At 37.7% G+C, this 26822-nt stretch overlaps 1 long non-coding RNA gene across 1 annotated transcript; it reads left to right on the forward strand.

Annotated features, from left to right (window-relative positions):
- Positions 1-1265: 1265 nt before the first annotated feature.
- On the forward strand, positions 1266-26822 carry LOC129054931 (uncharacterized). Its single transcript, XR_008519556.2, has 5 exons — positions 1266-1493; positions 2101-2171; positions 24542-24706; positions 26151-26340; positions 26766-26822. It is a non-coding gene; the product is annotated as an uncharacterized LOC129054931 (long non-coding RNA).

Here is a 26822-nt window from a genome sequence, read left to right on the forward strand (position 1 = left end):
ATAATCATGGCGAGATAGTGGCTCATACCAGAATGACAGCAGTAGGGACAGTGGAAAGTGGTCACACTGTAAACATTTTGAAAATAGAGAAGACAAAATTTGCTGATGAACTAGTTCTAGAGTTGATAGTAAATGAGGGATTAGATATGACATCAAATGTTAGGCATAAGTAACTAGAAGAATGGAGTTAGACTTAATAAATGTAGAACTGTCCATAAAAGCCTGTATTTATAGGGGATGAACTCATGTGGAGCTTATTCTTGGCTATGTTGAGTCTGCCAAGTCTACTAGATGTCCAAATGAAAATGTCAAGCAGACAACTGGATGTACAGAACTGTAGTTCAGGGCTAAAAGCATAAAACTGTGAATCATCAGTATATGGATTATATGTATTTTTATTTTAGATGTTAAATAACCAGCTCAAGGCTCAAGTGGCAGAGTCGCCTGATTCCAAAGCTCATAATCTATTAATAAACCATACTGCTACTATAATCTTAATTTTTTATTTGCAAGTTTATCCACACCATTAAATAGCTCATTTAACAAATATTTATTGGACCCTGTTATGTCCTGGACACTTTGCAAATTGTTGGAGATAGAGGGATTCGATGAAGACATACTGTGTGTGATTTCTTGTTACAAAAATTGTACAGTCAAGTTGAGAGACTGTATCAGTCCTGAGAAAATCATAGCTTAAAGAGTCAATAAACCCCTATGGTCCCAACAACAAAGAAGGTAGCCAGGAAATGACTTTAGGGCAGCTTTTAAATTTTTGAGTTAAGACGTAAAATTAAAATAAAACAATTATGTTGATTGAATCATATTAATACATTCCTAGTTATGAATTGCTTTTGGAAACTAGCCAGGTGACCATTACATTTTATGTTAACTATTTAGCATAATAGCCATTCTTGAGTGACAGCTCTAACAAATAATAATATCAATACATCAATATTTATTAGGTTAAAATAAGCATTTTTATACAGGAGAAGAAAAAATATTCTTTTAGATTAATGCTGAGTCTTGGCATTGAGCCAAAGTCTGTTTTCTCTCATGCCCATCTATTAGTCCTCTTCTCTGCTTTCTTTCTATTTTCCATCAGGGACACTATTAAATTCACATTGTCTCTGACTATCCTCTTTCTATCAAAATCTATTCCAAAGAAACAATGAAAATTTATAATAAATACTTTAATATGCATTTAAGTCTGCTCTGCCATTCTTGGGGTTGTGTTTAGTTTATATTGTGACATCACTGCCCCATTGAACAAGGGTTAGAATGTCTATGTACAATGGTGTGGTGGATTTGTTATGTGCCAGCTTGGCTATGCTGAACCACATTTTCCACAATTTCACTTCTGTTTTCCTTTTGCATAGGTAAACTGCAGATTCTTGTGTGAGATTTGGAGTGTAGAGGTGAAGCAGCAGCCCTGTGGAAGCTCATACACGCCAGTTACCTACTGACCCACTTCATGAGCACAGAGACGAGAAAGGGTGTGCAATAGCTCCTTCTTCCGTAGGAACCTCCTTCAGATTCTCTGACTCTTGTGTCAGGTGTGGGTGTTTAGCTCCATGGGGAAGGGTCCTAGCTTCTGCAGGACACCCATGCCATCAAGGTCAAGGGAAACAAGAACTGACACAAGTCATAGTCCATCTTTCTGAGCCTACTTAATACTTACGAGTTCCAACTGGTCATTTATTTTTTTAAATAAGCCTTTTATTATAGAATAGTTTTAGATTTACAACATTATTGTGAAGATAGGGTTTTCATATGCCCCATACCTATTCATGCCTATTATTAACATCTTATATTAGTATGGTATATTGGTTATAAGTAGTAAATATTTGTACATTATATTATAAAGTAAAGTTCATACTTTTTCTTTAATTTTTTTCCAGTATTTTCTTTTTGTTTTAGAGTCTCATCTAGAATTACCAAATTACACATAATAGTCACACCTCCTTAGGCTCCTCTTGGCTGTCACAGTTTCACAGACTTCCATTGTTTTTGATGACTTTGACAGCTTTGAAAACTACTGGTCAGGTATCTTGTAGAATGTCCCTCTATTGTGATTTGTCTGTTTATCTTTCTCTTTCCTAGTTACACTGTGATAATATGTTTTTGGGAGGAAGAACACAGAAGTAAAGTGCCATATTTCCCATCTTATCAAGGTATTTACTATCAATATGATTAATCACTGTTGATGCTAACTTTGATCACCTGGTTTGAGGTAGTGTTGGTCAGGTTTCCCCATTGTGAAGTAACTCTTTTTTCTTCCTCTTTCCATACTGCACTCTTTGGAAGAAAGCCCCTTAGGGTCAGCTCACATTTATGAATGGGAAATTATGCTCTACCTTCTTAAGGGCAGAATATCTATTTCTATTATTCAGAATTCTTCTTCTGCATGAGAGATTTGTCTATTCTGCCCCATTTACTTCTTTCTTTTGTTCAATCCTTTACTTGTGTCAATATAAACTCACGAATATTTATGTTCTTATTAGGGTTATAATCCTATACTACTTCATTTTGTTTCTTAAATTGTTCTAATATTGGCCATTAGGAGCCCTTTCAGTTGGCTCCTATCTCTCTGACATCCCTATCATAGTGGTTGGTTTGTTTTTGAGCACTTTCTTACTTGCCGGCACTGCAAGATGATGTAGGCTCATCTCATATATTTCTCATTTCACTTCTAGAATCAGCCATTTTCCCAGTAGTTTTGTTTCCTTTTATTAAAAAATGATATTAGAAACCACTGTCTAGACACCCAGGTATGATTATTGCTACAGGAGTTTCTTTGCTTGTTGGCCCTCTCAGCTGTTTGGGCCAGAAGATATTTGTGTGTATACTAACCAGTGTATAGAGACATATCTATAAATATTTCTGTATGTAACCATCTGTATGTATGTTTAGCTAAACATGAGTCCATATTGCTGTCTCCAGGGATACAGCTTGTTCTTGCTTTTACCCGGTTTACATTCATCTTTCCTTTTCCAACTTCTTGCCCTGTGCACTTCAAGATCCAGCATTGTATTAGCAGATAACATCATGACAAGAGACTGTTTAAGAAATTTTCACAATTTGTGTAAGGTTAAATCCCTGTAATAAAAATAAAGCCAATATATGTGTGTAAGTGTGTGTGCGTATGTAGGTATATATGTATATATTATATATAAGCATATATATTTACATGTATTTGAACATATATTTATATAAATCTGTATATATGCATGTATGTGGATGTACATACATATATATGCATATTTTATTTATATATATACACACATATATATACATATATTAAAAAATATATATATATGGTAAACCCAACTTGTTCAACTTCAGGTATCTTCAGTGCAGCAAAGGCAATCGTACGCCGTGGGGAAATGTTGGATATCTCAGTAAGAGGGGATTAGAAAAATCTGTTATAGTATTTGAGCTTTGGTTGAGTAACTTTGGGGAGGTTCTAAGAAAACAGAGGTTTGCTCTAGATTGGACGTTATCAGAAAGTAGAGGTAATTTTGTGATTGAATATTTTAACAAATCCTATCTATAAGTGGAGATAAGTAGGAACAAAGCTACAAATGGCAAAACATAGAAGTCTCTCATTTAAAGAGAGAGAGGACTGTTTGCTATTTTGGGTTGCACAGTGACCTTGTCTGAGGTACATGTTTGGTGAGGTTGGTTTTGTCTAATGAGAGAACTGTGTCATATAGTTGTAAGCATCAGATCAGCTTTTAATAACATTGAGGCTTAGCTAAGGATGTCAGATTTGTCTTCAGACATCAGCATCTTTTTTGAAAATTGATATATCTATTGGTTGATCTATCTCACTCTCTATCTATCTATCTATCTATCTATCTATCTATCTATCTATCCATCTACCTACCTACCTACTTACCTATCCACCCAACTGTGGCATAATAAAAATAAGAAACATATATTGGGTCTTTGCCCCTGTATCCTGTCATATAACTCCTAAAATCCTTGGGATCTCAGATGTGATAAGTGTCTTTCTGGATGTTAACAAGATGACCGGTGCCTGTGGGCTCCCAAGTAGCCTCAAGATGGGGACTGGTTGCCAGTAAAAGCACCCATATGATTAGAGGGTTAGAACTTTCAGCTCCAACTTCTGTCCTCCAAGGAGAGAGGGGCTGATGGTTGATCCAATCACCAATGGCAATGGTTTAATCAATAATGGCTACATAATAAAGTCTCCATAAAAATCCAAAACAACAGAGTTCAGAGAGCTTCTGGGTTGTAGAACACTTGGAGAACTGAGAGTGGAGCTTCCTCAGAGGGCACAGTTGTTCCATGCCCCTTTTTGCATACCTTGTCTATGGGTCTCTTCCATCTGGCTGTTCCTGGGTTGTATCCTTTTATAAGACACCACTTATAATTATTTTAATTTAGTTTGTAATAAACAAATTGTTTTCCAGAGTTCTGTGAGCCATTCTAGCAAATAATTGAGCCTCAAGAGGGAGTCATGAGAACCTCTAATTTATAACCACTTTGTTAGATACACTGGTCACAGACTGGACTTGAAATTAGAATAAAAAGTGGAAGGGTGGTTTTGTGGGATTTGAGCCCTCAACTTGTGGGATCTGATGCTATCTCCAGGTAGATAGTGTTGGAATTAAGTTAAATGGTGGCACAATCATTTGGTGTCTGCTTCGTGTGTGAAAAAAACAAACATTCAGCTGTCCGAAGTGAGGTAATGAGAGTGGTCTAAGTATAGAAGAAAAAAATGCTATCAATTTGGTGTCAGATAAGTGGGATTTACTAGAATAGCACTAGCTCACAGAAGCATGTGGTTTGGGAAGAGAAAGAATGAAAGGGCAGAGGATGAGGAACCTTAGATTTCTAGGTGGTCACATGGTCACCCATGGTATGGAACAGCAGCTGTGCTGTGCTCAGTTACTAAAGGTAAAAGTTACCAGTAGGATGTAGGGATGGATATGACTCCCAGAAAGCTGGTTCACTGAATGTGTAAGAAAATGCAAACTAATAAGGAAAATGAAAATTAATATGAAAAAGGCAAAATATGCTATCCCTTGGTTATTGTTATTTGTAACAGTTAAAATGAAATTAAAAGAGAGTGCTAGGTAGGACCTTGATGCTAGACCAAGCTCAGATTCCAGTGCATCTGAGCTTCTGCCACTAACCTCAAAGCTGACTCCTATGGGAAAAATTATTCAAGGACAACAGAAAGTACCTCTTCAACCTCTGGTCACCAAGGAGACAGTCAAAGTGGAAGAAGGGGAAAACAAAGAATTTCCTGAAACCAGGGAATGTAATCTGAAGGAATTGTTTCATTTTCTGCATCAATATCATCAGCTTCTTAAAGAACCTTTACTAAAATGGATGTGAGGGTAATTAATTTGGGGGCAGTATCTTTGGCTTCAAATGCTGCAAATTCAAAGAGCACATTTGGGTTGATACACGATCCACAGCTCACTGTGGAAAAATCAAACATAGCTGTACATGATCCAGACACACAACAGATTATTTCCAAGTGAACAGCTATCCTGGTAGACTGGATAAAGGCCACTATAAAGTCTCTTTACCTTGAGAAGGGGGACTGCCCACCTTCCTCTATAAATGCCAAGTGGATTAGCCCCAGATGAAGTAATAGATATGCTTTGTGTACAAGCCATGTGAGACTGACTTTATGATAGCTGGGCTATTCACCCACTGATTATGCCTGTAACCCAGGTCCTGCTGAGTGCCATGGTTAAAGGGTCCCTGTTTACATGGGCATCCCATATAACCATATCACTTCAAAACCAAACAACAGTTCAGGAGACTTGTGGAATTTGCTGTCTTGGCTCCCCTTCATGGGTCTTACAGATGCTAATAAAAATATTAGATTGGTTAATGAGAGAATGGGGAAAAGCTAAGGTGAGTCAAGGAACTGGTCTTAGTAGGGTAGAGATGTCTAAATGATTATTAAAAAATAGGTGAATGCAGCAAATGTTGATAGAAGAAAAAAAAAGAGGAAAATGAAGCGGGGAGGAGTGGGGAGAGTAACAAAACTTATCCCAGCAGTGAGAAAATCTTTAGATGTTATTAAGAAGCAGGATGAATAAAACAGACATTGATGAGGTTAAAACTATAGTTTAAATAGAACACTCCCAAAAGTTGAACGAGCCAAAGGAAGCCCTAGCTGCTCCTCCAACATTAAAGGGATTCAAATAAGTTCACACTATTTACCCATGTCAGAAGAAATTTTAAAAGCTGAAAGACAAATATTACAATGAAAACTCTGGCCTGTAATCATTTTGGCCAATGGTCAGGCAGATTAATCTAAATAAAAATTAACAAAATGGCCAGAGTCTCTTGGCTTAACACTTTATTAGGGACCAAAACACTTTGCACTGGGTGAAATGGTTAGAAGATAAGTTTCTGGGACTCCTTGATATGGGAACACAGGCGATGTGGTGTCAGAACTCATTGGTGAAACCCTGATGTGGGTTATTATCAGATTGAAAGGACATAAAAATATAAGTGTTGAGAGGATTCTGGAAATTGGAAAGCTTAAACAGGCTTTCTATAAAGAAGTTGTGTCTCCTTTTTCCGAATGCTTTATGAGAATGGATATGATGTCTGGCTGGGGAACACTTCCCCGACCTAGTATTGTAAAATTGAAACCTGCTAATAAAGTCCTAATGGGAGCTACAGTAAGGGTTGATGGAATTCAGGTAAAAGTTTGCAGGAGAACTGGTATGGTTGAACAGGCTTTATGTGAAGTGATTGTAGCTCTTATATCTGATTGTATTATGGGGATGGACTTTGCATCTCACTGAAGAATGTTTCTCCTGCCTAGTACTGTAAAGCAGAAGGCATGTAAATCTACTCTTCAAGCAATATTAATTGGCCATGCTAAATGGGAACCCAGTGAGATTGCTCAAGCCCATAAAGTGTAGAATTCAAGCTGGAGTGTTGATAGCAACAAACTCTCTGTGTGATGCTCTATGTGGAATGTAGCCTGAGGCTTGTGGCAAAAGACTGTGAGTGGATGCCAGTGATGACTACTGGGACTCTGAACTAGAGAATTTCTGCTTGAGAGACTAACATGCTCCTGGATATTAAATGAAACTGGCTCAATGACTAAAGAACATAAAAATTATCTTGAAACCTGAAATACCTATGATGTCTTCAGAGACATCATAGAAGTACTCTAATGGGAATGGCAGTGCTCAGAAGAGTTTCATAATACAATGGAAATGGTTTATGCAGGATGATTCCACGTGGGTAATACAAGGTGGAGATACTCATGAGCGGGTCATCTCATTTTCCCTAGGACAGATTCTGGAACTGTGTGAGGAATTGTATTATTTTTTTGTTGCCTGGATAGTGCCCTATAAACAGCTGTCAACTGAACAACAATGAACTTTCTGGTTTGTGGACAGCAGTTCCAAGGTGAACAGAGAACATCTTGTTTGGAAGGTCGCCACATTGATGAAGGGAGGTAGAAAGAAGTTAGCTCAGTGGGATGAATTGCTTGCTGGTTTCCTAGAAGTCATGGAAGATTTGAAGTGGTAAAAGCTTCTGTGTTTATGTTTATAACAAGTCGTGAGGGATGACCAATATCCTGGCCATATGATCAGTCAGGAGGGCAGTGGAAACCTGGCTTGTTAAAGGGATGTCAATATGGTGTGCACAGCCCTATGGAAATTTGAAGGGCACATTAAAGTTGAACTTGTCAGTGCCAATAAGAAGAACTCCTCTTCAGATTTGGAAGGTGATTGGAAACACCAGGTGAACCTTTGGTGTATTCCCTTAAAGGGGCCACCTGAATCCATGAGATGACGGTATAGGAGGACTGCATCAATGCAGGGACAGGCTGAATGTAGACATTGTCCTTTTGCACCCTCTGAGGCACAAAATGCCAGTAAGAACTGTTCTATTTGTCAGCCAAAGAGACAGAGACTACAGATGGCTATGTAGCAGATTCCCCAGGAAGAAGGCCTTACATGTAACTGACAAATCAGACTAATGTCTATAGCCCCAGAGGCTGCACACGGGTCATGACAGGAATAGACACTGACTCGGAACCCAGGTTTGCTTACTTGCAGGTGGGTACAAATGCTCAGAATACTATTAAAGAATGGGACAGAAGCTATTTTATCCCTTTGGATGGCCAACCAGCATTGCTTCAGACCAAAGAAAACACTTTACAGCCTATAATATTCAACAATGAGCAGATAACCCTCCTCAGAGTAATAGCTTGATAGAGAATTGTAACAGGCTATTAAAACTTTGGTTGCCTAAAATGAGGTGGGTGGGTAGAGGTCTGAAGGGTTGGCTTAGCACCTGAATGAGTCTGTGCTTACATTCAACATGAGTAGTGCTAAAGAAGTGTCCACATTCTATTTCTCTGTTTTTCTGATGGATCTGGGGAAGAGCAAATTGGGAAGGATGCTGGCATGACTATGCAATCTTTCCCAAGAAGGTTAGATGCTGGTGTAATGACTGTACTTTTTTTCTTTCTTCCTCACACTACCTCACTATCTATCTACTCTAGTGATTCTACTTCTTTAATTGAACACTGACTAATACAGTGTGAAAAGGAAAATCCCTGAACTCCTACCCATCATGCCTCTTTAGCATTCCTTAGCCCCTGTGTTCACCTAATGAAGGACAAAGTCAACCACAGAACTACCTGGAGAAAAACCCCATGAGGGCAACAACTTATAGCAGAGAGTTTTATGTATGCAACCCAGCTCAAAGCATATCAACCGTGGCCAGGATTGGAAGGGGAGCCCAGCAATCTTTCCTTGGCTGGCACAATGTGTCACTATATTAGCATGGCATGGTCTTCACAGAGCCAATTTGAAAACATTTGTTCTGTTGCTTGTTGGGATAGGACAACTAAAAGTATTGTTTTTGTAGCTCTGAAAGCTTTGGTCTTGAGATATCTGCTGAGTACCATTTGACAGGTTTTGTCCATGCAATGAGGAAATTTGTCTGTTTTTGATTAGTGTCAGCAATATGCAGCAACTCAAGTTATCTTGAGGATATAATATCATTTAGCAGAAAGAGGGCTAGGGTGGGAATTGAGAGAAGTAAAGATTAACCTTCACTCCCCCCAACAAACTGTGTGAGCTTGGACAAACTGCTTAACCTCTCTGCACTTGTTTTCCTCATGTTTACAACAATGGGAATTAACTCATTTATTTCTCATGGCCCTTTTGACTCTAATTTTTTGTGTGTGCTTTTTATGTTGCAACAACTTACCAAGTATAAAAAGAAAGTGACTATTCTAGATTTTATTATTTCTGTGGATGCAGAAGCAGAATTTTTAACAAAAATGTGAAAATAAGGGTTAATCTGAAAAATTTGGTTTAAAACTCAAAATTCCTGTATTTCTGAAAAAGGACATTTGGGATTCATAGCTACATCTCTATCATATTAAACAGATTTCAAGATACTTTTGGTCCTTACAGGAAAGTGAAAAAAAAGGGTGGGACTTAAAAGGAAAGAATTATTTATAATGATTTTTTGTTTATGATTAATACACATCTTTTTGAATAATTAGAATATAATCATAAGTTGAGAATCCATTTTTAGTCAATCTGTAATGCCTACCATCTCTTTAGTGTATATCTTACACATATGTACACACTCACAAAACAGTCATTTTCACATGTAAATAAATACTTTTTCCAAAATTTAAACTGCATAAGAAATGTGTTTGCCTGCTTTTTTCTTTAGATTTATTGTAGCTCTGTCTACACATCAATATATATAGATTGCATTGTTTTCTTAATGTTTACCTAGCATTCAATTACATGGATGTGTGTGGGAACTGAGATTCACACCTTATCTTCATCCCTTACTGTCTGTGATATCTTGGACAAATTTGTTAACATCTCTGAGTTTCAGTATTTCATCTGCTAAAATGGGAAGAACTACTTCATGAAGAACTGTTGTGAAGATTAAAAGAGTTCTTGTCAAATAATTGTACTTCCCTAACTTCTGTTTAGAAAAACGTTAGGGGAAAACTGTTAGGGATTTGAGTGGCTATACTGAGGCAAAACAAACAAATGAGGCTATCCATGTACAAATAAGTTTAACTAGACTTTAACTGTATATAATTCACTGTAGGATTTTTCAGAATTTTTATTATGCAAATGTATTTTAGTAATGAGTTATTCTAAATTTACTTATCATGGAGTGTTTTTCTTTTTCTTTTAAAAATAGCTTTGTTGAGATAAAACTCACACATTGTACAATTCACCCACTTAAATGAACTGCTTTTAGAATATTTCTTTTTTTTTTTTACACAGACTTTTTATTATTATTATTATTATTATTATTATTATTATACTTTAGGTTTTATGGTACATGTGTGCAATGTGCAGGTAAGTTACATATGTATACATGTGCCATGCTGGTGCGCTGCACCCACCAACTCGTCATCTAGCATTAGGTATATCTCCCAGTGCTATCCCTCCCCCCTCCCCCCACCCCACAACAGTCCCCAGAGTGTGATGTTCCCCTTCCTGTGTCCATGTGTTCTCATTGTTCAATTCCCACCTATGAGTGAGAATATGCGGTGTTTGGTTTTTTGTTCTTGCGATAGTTTACTGAGAATGATGATTTCCAATTTCATCCATGTCCCTACAAAGGACGTGAACTCATCATTTTTTATGGCTGCATAGTATTCCATGGTGTATATGTGCCACATTTTCTTAATCCAGTCTATCATTGTTGGACATTTGGGTTGGTTCCAAGTCTTTGCTATTGTGAACAATGCCGCAATAAACATACGTGTGCATGTGTCTTTATAGCAGCATGATTTATAGTCCTTTGGGTATATACCCAGTAATGGGATGGTTCTAGATATGTAACTATCACCAGAATAATTAGAATACTTTCAATATCCTAAAAAGAAACTGACATCTCTTATTCATCACCAACAACCATGCCTCCATCTCCCCCCAACCCTTAGAGACCACTCATCTAATTCCTGTCTCTATAAATTCATTTGTTCTGGCCGTCTCATATAAATAGAATTGTACAATATATGGGTCAGGGAATCTTTTGATCACTGAGCACAAATTGAAGCCTATAAGAATAGTGATAGGCAGAATATGCTTTACTAAATATTACCTTGGAATATCCAATGTCTGATATGTAGGTGGCATTCTATAAATATTCCTTTCCTGTATATGTTAAAACTCAAATGGTTAGATAGTGATCAATGCTGAGGATGCCAAATTATTTTTGTCTCTGAAATATGGGAAAAAGCCTCTCTGTAAAAGGGAAAGGAGGGAGGAAGGAAGGATGGTTAACTAACCTTGTTAAGAATTTACTAGGCAAGTGGCTAGAAGCTGACAAAGGGGCATCTGAACTGGTGCCTTTAGAGTTATACGACACCCTCAATTTTCATGAGGAAGAGCTCTTTCTAGTGAAGCATTAACATTCCTTATGACCTGGCCATCCTGGCATATTTTACGCTTTGACAGGCATAAGAATATACAATATGGAAAATGGGCAAGAGGAACATTTGTGGATAGAACCTTGGACTAGAAACTGTATTCACTCAGTGCTATGGTTTGAATGTTTGTGTCCTCCTAAAATTCATATGTTGAAACCTAATCCCCAGTGTGATTGTTTTAAAATGTGGGGCCCTTGGAAGGTGATTAGATCATATGGGCAAGATTAAAAAGTGGTCTGAGGAAGCTTGTTCTCCCGTTTCACCATGGGAAAATGCAGTGAGAATGCACTATGGGGAGTAGGCCCTTACCAGACACTAAATTTGCTGGTGCCTTGATCTTGGACTGCCAAGCCTCTAGAACTGTAAGAAATAAATTTCCATTGTGTATAAGCCACCCAGTTTATGGTATTTTTGTTACACAGCCTGTACACAGCAGCCTGTGTACAGAAGTGATACACAGCAATGACAATTCAGAACAACATCAATTCTATTGGCTTTGTGGACTGTCTTCCCAAAGGATGGTACAACTGTGAAAATCAATGGCAGTTTATACAATTATTTATTTCTCTCTGCCTAGGATTTGGATGCAGCACTATGCTGAAAAGTGACAAGAGGGAGAGTTTGGGCAATTTGCCAATATAAGCATATATATATAATCAATTAATATGAGAATTAAAAAGATTTAATTGTTATTATGCCATAATTTGGTGGTCAACATGCTAAATTCTTTGTGTTCATTATCTCATTTTTGAGTTAAATCATTTATCAACAAATTATTATAGATTACCTACTACTCTGTGGTAGGCACTGTGGTACTGTTCTGGACACTTGGAATATATCAGTGAACAAAAGAGACACAAATTTCTACCTTAGTGGAAATTATATTTCAGCAAAGTTTTCTTGGATTTCCTCTTTCTTCACTCCACATTAAAACTTTAGATACATCATGTATTTGTCAGCAAAAACTTCAAGACAAATGAAGACATCTTTACCCTGGTGATGCATGATAATCATCTCAGAGGCTTTAACAAGTGCATATGCCAAGCCCTTGCTTGGTGATGTTGATTGAATAGGTGAGGCTGGGATGAATTTAAGCATCTGCATCTTTTCAAACCCCAGCAATTCTGAATTTCAGCCAGGGGTGATATTTCTATAATAAATATCTACCATTGGCTCACCAGAGTAATGAAAAGAAAAAAAAAAGAATGTAGCTGTTACCTTCTGCTTCTATGCCTGCTGGGAATAGGCCCCAAAATCTGGCCATAAACAGGCCATGAGAAACTGGCCATAAACAAAATCTCTGCAGCACTGTGACATGCTCGTGATGGCTATGACCCACGCTAGAGGTTGTTGGTTTACTGTAATGAGGGCAAGGAACACCTGGCCCATCCAGGGCAGAAAACCGCTCAAGGCATTCCTAAACCACAAACAATAGCATGAGCGATCTGTGCCTTAAGACATGTTCCTGCTGCAGATAACAAGTCAGAGCCTGTCCCTTTGTTTCCCTTAAGGAATGCTTTTAGCTAATCTATAATCTATAATCTATAGAAATAATGCTTATCACCGGCTTGCTGTCAATAACTATGTGGGTCAAACTCTGTTCGTGGCTCTCAGCTCTGAAGGCTGTCAGTCCACTGATTCCCACTTTGCACTCTATTTCTGTGTCTTTGTTTTAATTCCTCTAGCACCACTGGGTTAGGGTCTCCATGACCGAGCTGGTCTCACCATATGCCTCCCTAATATTTTGGGTATTGACTTTAAAACCCAATTATGCTGCTCTATACCAACATGTATTCAACAAACATATACTCTGTAGGTTACCTGCTACTTTAAATATTGTGCCCAAGTCATTTCTAATCTATTTGACTCAGATTTGGGTTTAATGAGTATTAGAAATTCTTGGAAAATTCTATCTACTTTGCCAATGTAATAAGTAATGCAGCTTTTCTACTGAAAGATAAGTATCATTTTTTTATTTTCCATCAAAGTTTCTAATTTCTGAAGAAAATAGGGTTATTTTCTCAAGATAACATACCATGTATTCTCTCGACCTAGTAGACAATTGTGCTGAATATCATCTTTTATCCCCTCTAGATCTGTCAGAGGGACACAGATCTGTCTGTGTCCCAGGAGGCTAACCTTCTGTGGAATGTGTCAGTAGACTACCCTGACTTCTGGCATTTGATTCAATTTGGCCAATTAAGAAGCAGGGAAATGGGAAAAGAGAGGGTGAGATATTCCATTGCCAATCTCTGTAGATTCACCCAGGCTGGCTTTGTTCTTGAACTGAGAATAATGGCTCCTATCATGTGACCACATGGTCATTTCTGAATCTGGGTTCTAGTAACCACTCATTTCCTTTGCCTATTTGGGCCTAAGATTGGTTATACTCTTTTCTGATTTTACTAGTTCTTGGAACTTCATTAATCCTTTGTAAATTGTCACTTCATTAACCTCTCCACAAATTACCCAATTTAAGTGTGCCATCTATTTTATGGCAGTGCTCTGACTGATACAGCAATTCTTGTGGAGCTAGAATCTGCTAACTTTCGTGTAATACACACAAGCAGGCTAGAGAAAGGACTCTGGAATATACAGAGGTGTCTTTGATTCTTGAACCTGACACTCACTATATGCTACCTCTGCAAAATTATTAAATCTTCCAAATCATCAGTTGCTTTGTAAAAATGAGATGATGAGCTCATTTCACAGGTTGTTGTAAATATTAAACAAGGATAATAGGGTGAAGGGGAGTATAGATTAACAAGATAAACTATACATGGATATTAATAATTGTTTATCCTAGGTGATAGGGGCATAAGGGTTTATTATTACTATTCTTTCTATGTTTGTGTATTTCTGAAATTGTTTATATACTTACAAAGGGGCAATACATCCTTATTTTATACAGTACTAGAGCGGGAACTTTAAAAGTTGAGATTGGCCAAGTATAGAAAAGTTGTCACTACAAAGCTTTGGTTCAGTCTCTGTGTAGCTAGAAGATGACCATCAAAAGACAAATGGCTTGAACATACATATTAGAGAGCATAACATTCTTCTGGATAGTAAATGTCTGGCTAATATTTGGCAACAATAAGATGAATAAACCCATGGCAAGTTTTGGTCAACGTATGGTGCAACTCTGCACTTAAATAGCATGAATGGTTCTATTCATGATTTTGATGGGGACTCTGTGTGGGTTATACTGTACTTAGATAAATGTTTCTTCTTCATAATATAGCATTAGCATAAACCATCTTCGATATTCCAAATCTTGCAAGTTTTGCTAGTGTAAATTATCATCCCTAATTAACTCCAGAACTTTGGGAATGATTGGGTCTAAGTCTGATGAACCAAGGTCATGATCTTGGAAAAGGTGAATTCATTTGTGCATGTGGCCAGCCAGTCTCCCCCAGGTGATTCTCTTTGTTTTTTTTGCTATGCTATTCTTCCATTTGAAACGTCCCATTTTATAGAACATACAAGTAAGCATCAGAAAATTTCAGTACCATTTAAGCCCTTTAACTGTTAAGTGTGGAAGCCAAAAACGCTTCTTCTATCTTATATTTTAGTGGAGAATATCCTTAGTTAGTGAAAAGAGTTGTTTAACCTGATGGATCAACAATAATGGTAAAAGAATAAGTGCTTGACAGTTTAGACTTGCTTCAATCTCAGAATCGCTAAATCTGCCAATTATAATTTCATGTGATCAATGTAATAATAATAATGATACTAGTGGAATAGATAGGGCAGCAATATTAAAAGACACTATAATTTATTTATATGGATCCAAGTTTAGAGTATGTTAATATTTTCACTGTAGTGTCAGAATCTTGGAAGAGTGAAAAATTTGAATGACCTGGAATGGATAGTTTCAGTGAAGGATAATAGGGAAAGTGAAGCTTTCCTGTTGGCAAGTAAAGTGTGATTCTCAGTACTGTCATTTTTTATTGCAAATTACATTATGAAAATTTAAGCAGAGAATTGCCCATGAGCTACAAATGATTGCTTCTTATTTACACTCAACCTGTTTGACTATGAAGTGATATTTTAGAATGAAGTCCCTCATATTGTTATTAATATCATGGTAATTATGTCATTATTGATAATATTACCATAACATAATTTTAGTGGGAGTTTTTCCCTCAGATCCAGTGATGTTCTAGTATAACAAAGAATAATAGCTCGGCGTAATGACTTTGGAACATAATTTTTGTTAATATGCTTCATTAAAATGTCAAGAATGTGCTGAAGACAATGACCTCATTTATTTCATGAGATTTAAAAATCCACACCTGTATGTTAATTTAGGTTCACGTGCCTTCGAAATGATAGTACTTTTGAAATGGAAAGACTAGCTTACACCACATGTAAGGATAGACAATAGAAATCACTTTATCTTCTCCAACCTCCTACCACTCTCAGTTGACAACATAATACTGAGAAAGGGAAAACATGCTACGCTAATTGAAAAAGTGATGAACCATAAGTCAGTAGACCAAGTAGACTTACATGGTGCTATGCCACTTCCCGATTATGTGGCCGCAAACCATTCTCTGTGCTTCATCCAAGGCAACTGGCCATCAAGAGTCACAGTCTGGCCCAGCGCAGTGGCTCATACCTATAATCCCAGCACTTTGGCAGGCCAACCTTGGTGGATCACCTGAGGTCAGGAGTTTGAGACCAGCCTGGTCAGCATGGCAAAACCCCATCTCTACTAAAAGTACCAAAATTAGCTGGACGTGGTGGTGTGCACCTGTAGGCCCAGCTACTCGGGAGGCTGAGGCAGGAGAATTGCTTGAACCTGGAAGGTGGAGGTTGCCAAGATTGTGCCACTGCACTGCAGCCTAGGCGACAAAGCATGACTCCATCTCAAAAAAAAAAAAACAAAAAGAAACAAAAAAGAACACAGTCTAGTGGCCTGAAGATGGAATTGAATTGAGGAGGAGGGATACCTGTATTACTTATTTTCCAAAATTGACTTTGAGTACATGTATATAATGTGGGTTCTCTTCATTTTATCACATTTCCCACCACTGCGTTTCCTCTGACCTCTGAATGCATTTAAGATGTGTAAGCTCTAGACTGCTTTGGGATGGACATCTTCAGAAGCTACAGGAACATAAGAATTTTGGTTCAAGCTTGAAAAACTTATATTTCCCATCATTTCTACATCTAAATTTCAAAGATTTGAACACTATTTGCTTTCCTCTATTGGATTTGTGGTGGAGTTTTCTTCAATAAAAGATTGCACTCTTTGTATCACAATATTTACCTATTTTTTCTTAGGCTCACTACTTAACCACCTCTGCTTTTATGTAACATGAATTAATATAAAAATATGCTTTTAGGTTGTAAATGCATTTTAGGGCTTATAATCTTCAAATGGTCTAATTCACTACATCTTGCACTGCTGTCTATTACATAAGTGTTGCTTCATCTCAGACACATTCTGAAACCTTCTTACAACAGACAGAAAATTTCCCAGTCACATTTAATTTTGTTGATTTTAGTCCTTGTTTCAGCTTAAACACAATCATCCCCAGAAACTATTGTTCACAAAAGCCCATGTTCAGGCATATGTTACCTCCCTATTTTTCTCTAAACACACACATATTAATTACTTAGGGTCTTTCACTCTCACAATGATTCTGATTATTCATTTAATGTTTTATAATGACCTCAGCCTAAATTAGTATCACTAGGAAGTACAAAAATTTGCTTATGATACCCTTCCTGTCTTTCTCCACAGTTCCAAATGTTTTTATTTTTAGGTAAATGACATTTTCATTACAAGATCTTTCTTAGTTCAGTCTTTCAAAAGTAAAAATTGTATGTATTTGAACTGTGAACCCCCAAAATTTGAGACAGATCTCAGTTAACTTAGAAAGTTTATTTTGCCAAGGTTGAGGACTTGTACCTGTGACACAGCCTCAGGAAGTCTTGACAACATGTGCCCAAGATGGTTGGGAGACATCTTGGTTTTATACATTTTAGGGAGACATGGAACACCAATCAATATGCATAAGAAGTACATTGATTCAGTCTGGAAAGGCGGGACAACTTGAAGCAAAGGCAGGAAGACTTGAAGTGGGCAGAGGACTTTCAGATCACAGAATGGTGAGAGAAAAAGACAAAGGGTCGCATTCTTTTGAGTTACTGATTAGCCTTTCCAAAGAAAGTATCAGATACTCATTTATTTCCTGTGAGCAGTGAGATAACTTTGAATAGAATGGGAGGCAGATTTGCCCTAAGAAGTTTCCAGCTTGAGTTTTCCTTTTAGCTTAGTGATTTTGGGGGTCCAAGATATTTTCCTTTCACAAAACAATCTCTTACATATAGAGGAATATTTGTAACAGGTAAGCATTTTAAAAGACAATTGCAGGGCCTTGATTCAACATCAGTGATATCCAGGCAGTATTCATCATGGGCCTTGGGTGAGACCCTGTAGCGTGCTGGCCTCAGGTGTGACCCAACATATTACAACTATGGTGGCCATGGAGGAGACTCTTTCTGCTTGTGGAAAGGAGAGTGAAGAGTAAAAAGGATTTTTTTTACTCTTCCTTAGCCACGGTAAAGTGCCACCTTAGCCACAGTAAAATAAAACATCAATCATAATACTAAAGTCTTTTATCCAGGCCTTGGCTCTTGGATGGCATTTCTAGACTTCTCCTGGGCCAGAAGAGAGCCCATTTCCTTGAAGGGAGAGACTCAGGCCTGGCAAGATTCACCATAAGCTGACTAAAGAGCCCTTGGCCCTTGAATAAACATCAGAGGTAGCAGGCAGCACCTGTCACCATACTGGGACAGTGGTGGCCATGGGGAGAGACTTCTCTGCTTGAGAAAACGAGAGGGAAGAGTAAAAAGGACTTTGTCTTGCAACTTGGGCACCAGCTCAGCCACAGTAAAATAAACTACCAAGTAGATTCCTAAAGTCTTCAACTCCTGGACCTAATTCCTAGATAACATTTCTAAACCCACCCTGAACTAGAAGGGAACTCACCACCCTGAAGGGAAGGACACAAGCCTGGCTGAATTAATCAACTGCTCACTAAAGATCCTTTGGGCCTTGAATAAATATTAGTGGTAGCCAGGCAATAGTTGCCACAGGCATTGGGATTAATAACTAGAATATATAAGGAGCTCAGATAACTCAATAGGAAAAACATCTAACACTCTAACTAAAAATGGGCAAAGGATCTGAATAGATATTTCTTAAAAGAAGAGCATATTAATGGCAATTGAGTATAAGAAAAAGTGCTCAACATCATTGATCATCAGAGAAATGCAAATTACAACTGCAATAAGATATCATCTCACCCCAGGTAAAATGGCTCTATCCAAAAGACAGGCAATAATAAAGCTGGTGAGGATATGGAGAAAAAGGGAATCCTCATACACTGTTGGTGGAAATGTAAATTAGTACAGCCACTACAGAGAACAGTATGGAGTTTCCTCAAAAAACTAAAAATAGAACTACCATATGAACAAGCAATCCCACCGCAAGGTATATGCCCAGAAGAATGGAAGTCATTATATCAAGGAGATGTTTGCACTCTCATCACTGCAGCACTATTCACAATAGCCAAGATTAGGAAGCATCCCAAGTGTCCATCAACAGATGAATGGAAAAAGAAAGTGTGGTGTATATACACCACGAAATACCATTCAGCCATAGAAAGAATGAGATCCTGTCATTTGCAACAACATGGATGGAACTGGAGGTCATTATGTTAAGTGAAATAAGCCAGGCACAGAAAGACAATCTTTGCATGTTCTCATTTATGGGGGCTAAAAATTAAAATAATTAAACTCATGGAGAGTAAAATAATAGTTACCAGAGGCTGGGAAGTGCAATGGGGTAGGGGGAGTGGATATGGTTAATTGATACAAAAATATAGTTATACAGAATGAATAAGATCTAGTATTTAATAACACAACAGGGTAATATAGTCAACATTAATTTATTAGACATCTTACAATAACTAAAAGAGTATAATTGGAATGTTTATAATACAAAGAAATGATAAACGCTTGAAGTGATGGATACCCCATGATATGGTTTGGCTGTTTCCACCTAGATCCCATGTTGAATTGTAATTCCCAATGTTGGAGGAGGGACCTGGTGGGAGGTGATTGGATCTTGGGATTGGATTTCTCCCATGCTGTTCTCATAAGAGTGAGAGAGTTCTCTTGAGATCTGGTGTTTAAAAAGTGTGTTGCACTTCTCCCCTCAATCTCTCTCCTGTCAACATAAAAAGAAGGCACTCACTTCCCCTTCGCCTTCTGCCATGATTGTAAGTTTCCTGAGGCCTCCCAGTCATGCTTCCTGTTAAGCCTGAAGAACAGTGAGTCAATTAAACCTCTTCTCTTCATAAATTACCCAGTCACAGGTAGTTCTTAATAGCAGTGTGAGAACGGACTAATACACACCCCATTTACCCTGTTGTAATTATTACACTCTGCATGAATGTATCAAAATATCTCATGTACCCCATAATTATATACACCTTCTATGTACCTATAAAAAAGTTAAAAAGCAACAAAAAAGATAATAGTAAAGTATAAAGACTAACTGAAAATCACTCATGTAACTCCCACCTATCTTAAGAGATAGACTACTGCCAACAGCAATGTAAGCCCTCTGAGTGCACAAGGGACTGCCTCTACAATAGAGACCATCAATAGTCTGACCTTTGCGGTAATCATTCTCCTGGTTTTACTTACAGTTTTGTCACCTATATGTTTATCCTTTAAGAAATAGCTCAACATTGCCTCTTTTAAAAATTGCTATAGTAGGAATCATTTCCACTTATATGATTTTATCTGCTTTCATTTAACATTGCTTGTGAGATGCCCTGATGTTAATGCATTTAACTATGGTCTATTCATTTTAATTGCTATATAATATCCTATTACATACATCACAATTTTTCTTTTAATCAGATCTATTATTGATGGACATTTAGGTTGTCCACTTTTGGCTTTTTATAAACAGTGCTTCAATGAAACATACTGTGTGTCTCTCCTGGTACAGTAGTACAAGAGTATCTGTAAGGGGCCGGGCGCGGTGGCTCACGCCTGTAATCCCAGCACTTTGGGAGGCCGAGGCGGGCGGATCACGAGGTCAGGAGATCGAGACCATCCTGCATCCTGGCTAACACGGAGAAACTCCGTTTCTACTAAAAATACAAAAAAGTAGCCGGGCGTGGTGGCAGGCGCCTGTAGTCCCAGCTACTGGGGAGGCTGAGTCAGGAGAATGGCGTGAACCCGGGAGGTGGAGCTTGCAGTGAGCCGAGCTTGCGCCCCTGCACTCCAGCCAGGGTGACAGAGCGAGACTCTGTCTCAAATAAATAAATAAATAAATAAATAAATAAATAAATAAATGAGTATCTGTAAGGGATATCCTAGGAGAGGAACTGCTGTACCCTAGAATATGTGCACTTTCAGATATTCTAGATTACAAAAAATCGGTTTTACATTAATTCATTTTGCTCTACATCCTCTTTAACACTACTGGTAGTTTCAAAAATGTTTGCCAATCTGGTCAGTATGTAAGGATTTTTTTTTTCTTTTCCCTTTCTTTCTTTTTTCTTTTTTTTTTTTTTTTTTTTTTTTTTCAGATGGAGTCACTCTGTCATCCAGGCTGGAGTACAGTGGCATGATCTCTGCTCACTGCAACCTCCAGGTTCAAGTGATTCTTGTGCCTCAACCTCCCAAGTAACTGGGACTCCAGGCATACACCACCACATACAACTAATTTCTATATTTTTAGTAGAGACAGAGTTTCACCATGTTGACCAGGCTGGTCTTGAACTCCTGGTCTCAAGTGATCCACCCAACTTGGCCTCCCAAAGTGCTGGGATTACAAGGGAGAGTCAACACGGCTGGCAGAATTTTTAATCATAGTTTCAGTTTGTATTTCCTGGATTATTAGTGAGACCATACTTTTAAGAACTCTTCCATCATCCAGCTGGGAAATGTCCTTTTTCTTGGAACTTAGATAACACATGCTGTACATTGTGCTCTTTCAGTGTTTTCTTTTTCTATGTCCTATTATACTTATTTTTATTCTATATTGTATGATTCCTGAGAGCAGAATCCAGGTTTTAATTCCTCTTTGTATCCTTGCAGTTTGTAATACATGTTCTCATTAAGAATGAGCTATCCATTATCATTTGCTGAACGAAATCAATGAATCCCTGAAGGTATGGATTGCAAAGCAGACATCTGGTGGGGCTAACACAACAGGTTTTAAAGTCAGAGAGATTGGGGATGAACACTATCTCTTGTACTTACTAGCTACCTGGGAAAATTTATTCAATCTGAATAAATACTGTTTTCTCCTCTGCAAATTGGAGATAATATTAACGACAGCCTTATAAGATTGTTATAAAAGTTAAATGTGATACTTCATGCAAGTCATGTGTAAGTCATAACAGTCACTTCTCAATCACTGATAGCCATTATTATTGTTGTTGTAATTATTACTACTCCTACTACTCAGATACTGTTTTAAATACATAGTCTAGGCCAGGCATGGTGGCTCACACCTGTAATCCCAGCACTTTGGGAGGCCAAGGCGGGTGGATCACAAGGTCAGGAGTTCAAGATAAGCCTGACCAACATGGTAAAACCCCATCTCTCCTAAAAATACAAAAATTAGCCTGGCATGGTGGCACACACCTGTAATCCCAGTTACTTAGGAGATTGAGGCAGGAGAATCACTTGAACCCAGGAGGTGAAGTTTGCAGTGAGCTGAGATTGCGCCACTGCATTCCAGCCTGGGTGACAGAGCAAGACTCGATCTCAAAAAAATAAAAATAAAAATAAAGTACATTGTCTAGAAGAGTGTGATATTTGTGTGTTGCCGGTCTTTCAGTGTTAAAGATCAGAGCCGAAATACATTCCTTCTCTGCTGAGATAGCCTTAAATGGAAATAGGAAAAAAATATCAGAACTCATTATGTAGAAGTGAAATGGAGCAAATAATTTGGATAACTCTTCTTTTACATTATTCAAAAGTATGTGGGAAAGGGGCTGGCAAGGAGAAATAAAGAACATAAAAGGACAAGGGCAAGAAGAACTAGGCTAGACTTTTATCATCTCCTTCCTACTAATACACCCAAGAGGATACTGAAGATACCACCAATTCAACCTCCAAGTGCAGAGAATCCAAAAATTCCAAACTGCCTCATAAAAGATAGCCAACTGTCACATTTTAGAATCTAGTTTAGAGAAATATCACAAATGTGTAAGGGGACCTCAGAACACTTTGAAGCCAATAATATGTTGAAAAAAAAATCAAAACACTCAAATGAGTATGGAAAAAATAATTAGGTAGAGCAATGGTGGCCGTAGGAACAGATCTGCATAATTGTAACAGCATTTTATGGAGAAATGTAAACTAAAGCCTCTAGTGCCTTGTTAAGCCAGTGTCAGTAAAATGTAAGCCTCAATAAATGAGGTATGTGTTTGCCAAGATGGAATCATTGCAAACATTCAGAGATAGGTTAACATTTAGGAATCTGGATTTCAACGTAAACATATATGCTTTAACATATTCCACAGCAGTAATTGCAAAATGTTTTCAGAGTAGTTACATTTACAGCACTGGTCTCATATAATTTACATGTACTTTTCCATAAAAAAATCTTTTGATGTGCAAATATAAATAGCAAATTAGAAGCAGAGGTTTACCCAAACAAACCATTTCAAGACATATGTAAAACTAAGCAGAATTTGTGGAAGTAGATCACGTCTCTGCTTAAAACACTTCAAGGGTTGTCTTAAACTTACTGAATAAAGTCCAAAAGCTTTAACGTTAGCACAAAGTCCTTCCAAGACACTTTCTTGTTCTTCAACCATGTTTTCAGTCATTCTGCACAGACTTCACATATTACACTCCAGTAATAACAAATTTTAGTTTTGCCTGCTTTAAAGTTGTTGCTGTTTTCTCAGTGGATAAAACTCTTCCCAATTCTCTTTATTTGGCTAAGTCGTATTTAGTTTTCGTGAATAAACATATGTTTCCATGATACCTACCTGGAGCATAGAAATTAGATCAGGATGCCCCATACTACATAACACACCACACAGACCTTTATCTTTCTGTTGACTGCATTGCATCTATAGTAATCTTATACATCTGACTTCTTCACAAGTTTCCATGCTAATCAAGGTCAATCACTGTTTATCTATGTAACCCGTGACCCTAATGCAAGTAGGCACATTATGAATTAAGTTCTTGTTGAACTGTGTCATTACTAATTCATGTGTGTGAATTATTAGTGTAAAATGGCTAGATTCAAAATTCAGCATTTTCATGTTGAGAACCTTCAGGAGTGACACATTTATGTGTATGTGAATAAGGTGTGAGAAGGGCAAGTTGAGCTAGACTCTGAAGTGACCCAATTGTCAAGACAAAACTTTTTGCTCAGCTATGTTATTCAAGGAAGTGCTGCCTGCCATAGATTCAATTTTGAGCAGAGGTTAAGATGTTTAATATGGAAACTCAGAAATCTTCCTTGAACATCCATATTCTAAGGTTGACACATGGCTATTCCTAGGCACTGCCAGATAGAAAAGGAGAGAGAAGAGGGTTACTACAAACACGTGCTCTACTTCTGCTGAAATTGGCTGATGTCTGCATTTGGCTGGAAGCAGAGAATCTGGTGAAAGGGTGTGATCAGGAAAGGGTGGGTCCATTTATAAGCAGCATAAGGGTGCAAGGGCAAGAGGAATTAAGCTAATACTGACAATAAAAAAAAGTACGGAGGTTAGTCCATTTAGGAAGCTCAGGAAATTTTAGCTTATTATATAAAACTTTCAAAGCAATTCAGCTTGATAGCTTTTCATTTTACAAGACAAACTAACAAACATGATCTAATTTGAGCTCTATAATCTTGGGAATTAGATTCAAAGAATTTTGAGCTGATATGACCTCAGAGATTATCTTGATTGGTGCTTTAAGATATATTTGGCTGATAAAGAACCTCACATAAATATCCATTATGAAAACATATGACATTGTGGCTTCTGTGGGGGAAGAGGACTAGAGATCTTATTCCTTGCTGCATGTTACGTTCCATTTCCCCAGGTTACTTCACCCCTGAGGGCTCGACTCAGAATAGAGATTGAGAATCACAGATCTAGTTGAACCATCCAACTTTCAAACATGAATAAACTGAGGACCCAGAGGTGAAGTGATTTTTCCACAGTCCCACGACAGATATGGCCAAACCAGGGATCCTTTTGCATTGTGGTAAGTATGAGAAGTAGAGGCAACATAAGTAATCCCATTTTGTCAATGAAGAACCTAAATCTTGGGGTGACTCTATGATGACCCAAGGTCAGAATTCTGACTAATAAGTTCTAGGATCAGAATTCCAACCCAGGTCATCTGAAGTTACATGTAATAGGCCTACACTGCCATCAATATTTATAAATATATAATGTTAATTATACTACCTGAAATTCACAACCAATCTATCAGAATAAGCTGGACGTTTTGTACTTAACACATGCATATTAAAATTCCATCTTATTTCTACAAAATCAATTTTCTAGCATAGGAACTTATGAATGTGTATATTAGAAAGCTCACCTAACTATTCTCATATACCCCATGTTAAGGAGATGCAGTACAGAAGTTTCGTATATATTATATTATGACACCATTGCTTCCAGAGAAAACTTTATCAGGTAGTATGAACCAACACATACAGACTAATAGTGGCCATCTGGAGCACTGTATTGAGAAGAGTTTTTTGTTTGTTTGTTTGTTTGTTTGTTTTGAGACAGTCTTGCTCTGTCACCCAGGCTGGAGTGCAGTGGCGCTATCTCAGCTCACTGCTCACTCCACCTCCTGGGTTCATGCCATTCTCCTGCCTCAGCCTCCCGAGTAGCTGGAACTACAAGCGTCCACCACCACGACTGGCTAATTTTTTTTTGTATTTTTAGTAGAGACGGGGTTTCACCGTGTTAGCCAGGATGGTCTCAATCTCCTTACCTCATGATCTGCCCACCTTGGCCTCCCAAAGTGCTGAGATTACAGGCGTGAGCCACCGCGCTCGGCCCGAGAAGGGTTTTGAAAGTATGTGCAAGTTCAGAGATGTCTATCTTGGGCATAGAAATGGACAGTTCTTTACCCTCCTCTTACTCCCTCCGTTGATGAGCAAAGTTATAAAATCAATAATTCAATATCTAGTCTTTTGGGTTAGTAGACCCAGAACAACATATTTCTGACTAGAATCAATCATAATAGGTTAGGAGCATTTCCATTCCGAAAGAGAGGGGATCACCTTTGCATCGGCAAGGTTTCCAACAATAGAGTCTTTATTTTACAATATGTTCTATAGAGTGCTTCTTAAATGTTTTAAATGTTAACCATGCATTAAATTCACATTAGTTTTTTAAATAAAATTAAAATATCATAAAGTATAAATTAATTACACAAAATACTATAGAACAACTAAAGATCACTTTAATCTCCAACCTTAATCTCACTTTCCCAGAGATAACCACTATTGTCAGTTAGGTACATTATCTTTTCAGATTTTTCCATGCATTTACATACATCTGAAAATTTAATACTGATAATAAACTCTGAAAGATAGATAACTCCCTGTTAGGAAGTATTACCTATCATGGATATGCAGTTTTCACAACTTGCTCACTCATTGATTTATGCTAAAATTCGATTGCAGGTTTTGGGAATCACCTGTAAACAGTAACAACAAGGCTGCAAGGCTGGGGCTCAGCTGTAGACGATAAAGCCCTTGCCTGAGGGTTGCAGGAATGAGAGGCCTCTCTGAGAGGCCCTAAGTCAATTTTGCCCTTCTCCAGAGACAGAGCTGGTCTACCTGAGGCTGACATGGGGAGGAAAGGCAAAGAGAAGTAAGTAACAGGCTGATTGTTCCCATTGAAGAATTAGAGTAAAAACTTGGTCTTTAGCTCGCTGCATTTCAGCTTAGAGGTAAAAAGTATGAAGAATGGCAAAAGTAGAAATTTGAAATGATTTCTCTTTCGATTGTTGAAAATCCTACCAGCTCTCCAGTTTTCTGAATTTTCTTAAAACGAAGGATATCAATTGCTATGTTAGTTTGCCTGAGTGTCTATGATGAGGCATGAAATAAAACCTTTTTTGTGAAATGGAGAAAAAAATAAAAACATTTGTTCTTACTCACTGAATCATCAATCTAGAGAAATAGATTTCAGAAAAAAAAATCAGTGTACTCTATAGCATTTTGCATTATTTTTTTGGTCACTCATAATTCACCTAGTTCAATTCATATTTAATCCTATTCAAACCTATTTTTCAGGGATTGCCTGAATGTCAATGGTGATTTTGCACATTTTACAGTCACTTTTATAAAGTG

This window comes from Pongo abelii, chromosome 19 (assembly GCF_028885655.2).
Source record: "Pongo abelii isolate AG06213 chromosome 19, NHGRI_mPonAbe1-v2.0_pri, whole genome shotgun sequence".
Taxonomy (NCBI): Eukaryota; Metazoa; Chordata; class Mammalia; order Primates; family Hominidae; genus Pongo; species Pongo abelii.